Here is a 6000-nt window from a genome sequence, read left to right as displayed (position 1 = left end):
ATTTTCTTTTTCTTTTTTTCCTCGTCAAATTTAATTTTAGAATTCTCTTAAAAACTTTTTTCTTACGTTTCGACGTTTAACAACGTCGAACACAACGACCGTTCATTAATGTTGTATAGATTGGATCGTTGAAATTCGTAGGTGTATGATTCTTCGAAAGGATCGATATATAGTCTAAATCAAATAGAATATTTCTATGAAATTGACGGCTTTGTGCCAGGAACGTCGTTGAGGAAGTATATGCGATGATCGTTCGGGAAACTCTTTGTGTGACGCGCGTCGCGCATTGGAAACGAGGAAACTGGACGCTTGTATACGAAGACGCCTCGGACTACTAGGCATCTTATCTTGTCGCGACCATGGTATAAAAGATAGCGTCTTTGAACAGGTGCCTCCAGTAATTGGTGACTATCGTGAGAACGCGATTAACTTGGCACACGACCACCGTTTTTCTTCAATGTGATTTGTCGATCTATATATATATATATATATATCTATCTCTTTCTCTTTCTCCATCTTTAATACGTTTTCGTCATTCGTACGAGAGAAGATCGATTTAATAATAATTTTTCGTTCATTGAGATCATTGAACGTCCTTTTTGAATTATTTTCCGTGATTTACCTACGTCAAAATTAATTCCGAAAAAAATTTCCAAATAATCAAAGTGATCGTGAGAGATCGTGAAAAAAAGGATAGATAGATAATATCGTGTCGGTGCGAAAGGGTGCGAGAGTGACATCTGTTTGAGGTCGCGAGGGACACTTATGAAGGGGTTTGACTCCGTACCGAAACTCAGCGTCGATCAGATTAAATATATTTGGGACATCGATTGGAAGCAGTAGCCGTGCCAAGGTACGTCTTATCCTGGATATATGGATCATTGTCATATATCTTCATCGTCATCATTTACTACTACCACTATCACTAATACCGCTACCACTATTCCTACTACTACTACTACTACTACTACTATTGCTAATATCACCACCACTATTACTAATAGTAATTATGCTTTTACATACCGGATAAAAGCAGATAGGGACAGATAGAATTGCACCGAATTCACCGACGAAATTATGTACTCCTTCTAGCCAGATTATTACGAAATCTTTGCGTTTAATATTGCGATATTCTTGGATTCGTTTGATGCGATTGTTATTATTATTATTATTATTATTATTATTATCTATTATTAATATTATATTTTTATTATATTCGTATCAAAGATTAATTTTATTATATATACTTTCATATTATTGGATAGAACCAATATCTCTCGTATCGGTCTTTTTTAATATAAATATATATATATATATATATATATATATATATATATATATATATATTTTACGAATATAATATATATTCGTAAGGGAATATTATAGCAAAAAATAATACGACTTTATTTTGAGATTCTTTTTCTTTCGCACGTATATATTCGAATATCGGCTATTTGATATCGGGGGTTCCTTTGATCGACGGCTCGTATCAATTGATATTGGACAGGATTTCTATCATCTATACAGAGTAAAGCTTTAGAATTGCTAGAGACACGTGAGTCCGCCTTAAAGTATCGACTCCGATTCTCTCTCGTCGTCTTTGACAGGTCTCGCGTGCATGTTTCTTATTAATCTGTCGATCTACGAACACGCGAATAGAAGAGGCTTTTCGAATTAATATGATTCCACGAGGACGAAGAGGCAATAACGAAAATTCGATGTAACTATTTGTGTATATCTTGAGAATGTGACGGGAGATGAAGAAGCAAAAAAAGAAAAAAAAAACAAATTTGAATTTCACTGTCTTGACAGAACGTCAAAGTAATTGTCATTACTCTTTCTAAATCTTACTGGTGGAAAATCGGCAATTCTTTCGCGTTGATGTTTCTTGTAATCTCGAATCATGTTTCGATATCAATATTGCCTGTCAAAACCACCTTCCTTTTTCTTCCCTATCTGTTTCTCTCGAAAGACAATGTCCTATCTATCTTGATGATTCATGAGGAAATAGAAAAGAAAAGAAAAGAAAAAAAAAAAGAAATAAATAAATAAATAAATCGAAAAATCCGTGTTACTATTAATAGCGCGTTCTCCCTTTAACTGATCGTAAAATTTAATTTGCATAGAAGTTGTCGAAGCGAGAAAATAAGAAAAAAAAAAAAAAAAAAAAAAGAATGTACAAAACTAATGACGAATGTTAAAAGAACGAGACACTTTCTTGCATTATTTTGTATTTACCGTATTTATCAACGAAGCATCTCGATACTCGGAACAGTTCGAGATAATGTTGCATGATGTTGCTTAATTAAATCGTTACTTGTGATTTTCCACATGTGAATGTACATAAGAGCTCGACTTATCGAAAAGATAAGGACCCCCCCCGTTGTTATTTATTTTTATTTGATTTTTAAACATAAAAATAAAGAAAGAGTTAAGAGTTAAAGAGAAATCTTTCTTTCCGTGTTTACCAATTTTTTTGCCTTTTTTTTTTTTTTTTTTTCAAATGTGACTAACCTTCGTAAAGAAAAAGAAACTATATAACATTAATCAGGGTACAAACGAATGAAACATGTTCCATAAATAGATAAATAGATAGATAGAGAGAGGAGAGAGAGAGAGAGAGAGAGAGAGAGAGAGAGAGAGAGAGAGAGAGAGAGAGAGAGAGAGAGAGAGATAGAGAGAGAGAAACATCTTATATCAAAGGACAGCGTAGCCCGGAGTTTGATATCCGGATAACAAGATCGATAAAAGTTGTTTGTGAAGTGACTCAAAAGTAATCGGATATTGCGCCGTGCAATAATGTGTGTATCAATCTATATGCATAAGTTAGTTGGGATTTTTATTGCACAATTTATATAGTGATTTGTTCTAATTCGATTGGACGTTCCTTTTTTTTTCTTTTTTTTTCTTTTTTTTTCTTTTCAAAAAACAATTTCATTTAACTGATCCTTGTTTGGATTCATGAAAATGTTGATTGTCTTGCATTAAGAGATTATTTATGTAACAAGGTTTCATTTCTTTTTTTTATCAGTTAAATTCTAAAATTCATCAACAATTTTAAACGTGAAATGTCGAGAATTTTCATGAGAAAGAGAGAGAGAGGGAGAGAGAGAGAGAGAGAGAGCGCGAGAAATAGAGAGAATGTGTCCTTTGTCATTTGTGATATCTCGATGGTTAGATAGAACGCGAAACGTGGGATTGGGGAAGACCGAGGCATAGATTTTCACGGATTCATAGATGTGCGCTCTCACGTTGATTCGCATAACAGCATTAAACTCGAAACTCCGGTAACCTGATTGGATGGTCTGCAAGTCGGATATAGTTAGTACTGTCTACTGTACGATGGATTTTCTGCTACTCTACCACCACTGATGAGATGCTCTACCGCTATCAGCTAATCCTCTTTTGTCGAACGAATATCTTCCCCGATTTCTCTTCCATCCTGAGCTAGGGAAGTACCCTAATAAAACGTTTCCGTCGTTAATCGAAACACCTTCTTCATGTACAGGATTCGTGGTAGGATCTGACTTTAGTAGCATCTTAATCTGTTCCCTCGTGAACTCGTATTTCTTTCTTCGTTTAAACTCTTCTTTACGTGCTGTCGAATCACCGAAATAAAACAACTGGGAGAGTTTTAAGGGTACAATTACGCTACCTCGAATGATCTTTCTAGTTTTTACTTTCTCTTTCTCTCACTCTCTCTCTCTCTCTCTCTCTCTTTTTGTTGCAATCTTTTCGTTGAAATAATTCCTTGTTGAAACATAAGGGTATAAATCTCGAGTAATTTAACAGTACGGAATACGAAGTGGTTAGATTAATGGTAAGTCCATCGGGCGTGAAACAAGCTATATATGTATGCGTATGCGTCTCGTGAAAGCTTGTTAGTCTGTCGGCATCTTGAGGTTGACTCGTGCGGTCCACTATCCGTACCCGAAAACTCGTTTCTCGGCTTTTCTCGCTGTCGTATGTATTTTCCTGGTTTGTTTCTCTCGGAAGAATAACATAGATTGTGTTCTCTTTCTTTTGGTTCTCACGTCGAGATACTTTTTAAATCTCGGAGTACTACATTTCTGATTTTCTTTTTTTCTCTTTTTTTTTTTTTTTTTTTTTTTTAAGGCGAGAATAATCCAACAAAATAATCCTTTCCTTTTTCTCTTTTGCTTCCTTTATTTTGTTTTTATTCGAGTAATTTATCGTCAAATCAAATTTTTTCTTTATACAGCTGATATGATATGTTCGCAAGAAAAAAGAAAAAAGAAAAGAAAAAAAAAAAAAAAGAATATATTTTTAGTTTAATTTCGATATTTGATATTTTTAAAACTTTTCGAGTGTACCTGATGTTCTCTTGGCTTTTCCCACTTTGCTTTTTAATCTTATCGAGAACGAAATGGACTGATTGTTGTTAAATATATTGCAATATAGCTGATAGGATATAATGTCGATTTCAATCGCAACGACTTAACGTCGTTGGAGTTTGATAAAATTGTCTATGAATGGTTACGTATCGATTATATAATCTATATTGTTATTATTTTTATCTTGCTCTTTGTAAAAAAAATTATTCGCAGTAATTCACAGAGTCTACTTCACATTGACGCGATAATTCTTTTTTTATTACATCAAGTTGGAACACAATTGATTGAGGAAATCCCGATGACATTTAAACTTAGAGACGCAAATCTTTGCGGATTATTTCAGAAAATCTATATATATATATATATATATATATATATATATATATTCCTGCGTTTTGTCTCGCACGATTTTCAGATTCATGCCAACAAACGGCACGTAATACGATGTGATATATATGTATGATATATATATATATCATATATATATATATCATATATATATATATCATATATATATATATATATATATATACACGATGATATTATTTCGAAGCAACGAACTTGAAATTTTTGTTCTCAAGAGAAAGAAGCAATCGATCGAATTTTTCATTCGTTATCCTCCTCGTATTATTTACTTTATATATATCTTTATATGATATTTTTTCTTTTTCTTTTTTATTTATTTATTTATTTTTTTTTTTTTTTTTTTTTTTTTTTTTTTTCTTTTTCCTTCTTTCCGTACAAACAATGATTGAGTTTTCACATTGTAAGCATCCGAAAGTATGTACCAAAAGCGATATCGAAGACCGAAACCGTACTTCCGTACGCTCCATATATCTCGAACGTGCGAATTTATGTTCGAAAGTACTTTGACCGCGAAGGATTACACTGCAGCTCTTCTGAGAAAGAGAAAGAAGGATGGATAGATGAGAAGGTGGTAGAGGGGCAGAGAGTACACCGTAGAAATTAGTTTTCGAGCTTAATGGAGTTTCGAGAGCGTGGCAAGGTGCTCTACGTATTCCCTCGAGTGAGAAAAAAGGACTAAAGAGAGAGATGGAGAAAGATAAAGACAAAGTGAAAGAACAACGAACGTTATCCAAGTTTTGTCATTTTTACAATTAACTCCGATTTTTCACTCAAAGCGTTTCGTGCGTTCTCTGATAGAGTTTTTGCTTGGTAAGGAATTTTGATTTTTAACAGGTATTATGCGACGATCGTATTATGCGAATTTTTATAAGAAGGCATATGAATAAATTCGATAAAATCTCTTTTTTGCATTGAATTCGAAATATTACATTTTCTTTCATCGTTAAAAATGAGAAACGATTAGTTCGACATTATGTTTTAAGATTCATCGTGATTTCGTTATAATATGTATTTAACGATAATCGTATTGTTATCGTATCGACGTGATATTACGATTACAAAATTGCTTATTAACTTATGCGAACGAAGATTTTAGTAAACAATTTTTTAATCTCTTTTTCCTTCATTTTTCTTTTTCTTTCTTGTTTTTTTAAATTAAAAATTAATCATAATTTTATCTCTTCCCATCAAATAATGATCGCGGCGATTCACGCGACAAGAAAAATCAATTTTGTTACCATTTGTTATTATTTGTTTATATTTATTATAGATTGCAGGA

At 32.9% G+C, this 6000-nt stretch overlaps 1 protein-coding gene across 7 annotated transcripts in view; it reads left to right on the top strand.

The window, feature by feature from the left end:
* The window catches only part of LOC124950203 (multidrug resistance protein homolog 49), a 67229-nt gene that overhangs the window by 33427 nt on the left and 27802 nt on the right, over positions 1–6000 (top strand). For 2 of the 7 annotated variants that reach the window (XM_047496628.1, XM_047496626.1), the window contains exon 1: positions 1–853. This exon is cut by the window's left edge and continues 1700 nt beyond it. The exons of the other annotated variants lie outside the window; for them this stretch is intronic. The gene's annotated coding sequence lies outside the window, so the exon portion shown is untranslated. The remainder of the gene's footprint in view (positions 854–6000) is intronic. 7 annotated transcript variants of the gene reach the window in all.

The sequence above is a fragment of the Vespa velutina genome, chromosome 6 (assembly GCF_912470025.1).
Source record: "Vespa velutina chromosome 6, iVesVel2.1, whole genome shotgun sequence".
NCBI lineage: Eukaryota > Metazoa > Arthropoda > Insecta > Hymenoptera > Vespidae > Vespa > Vespa velutina.
This window is presented reverse-complemented; position numbering and strand designations above follow the sequence as displayed.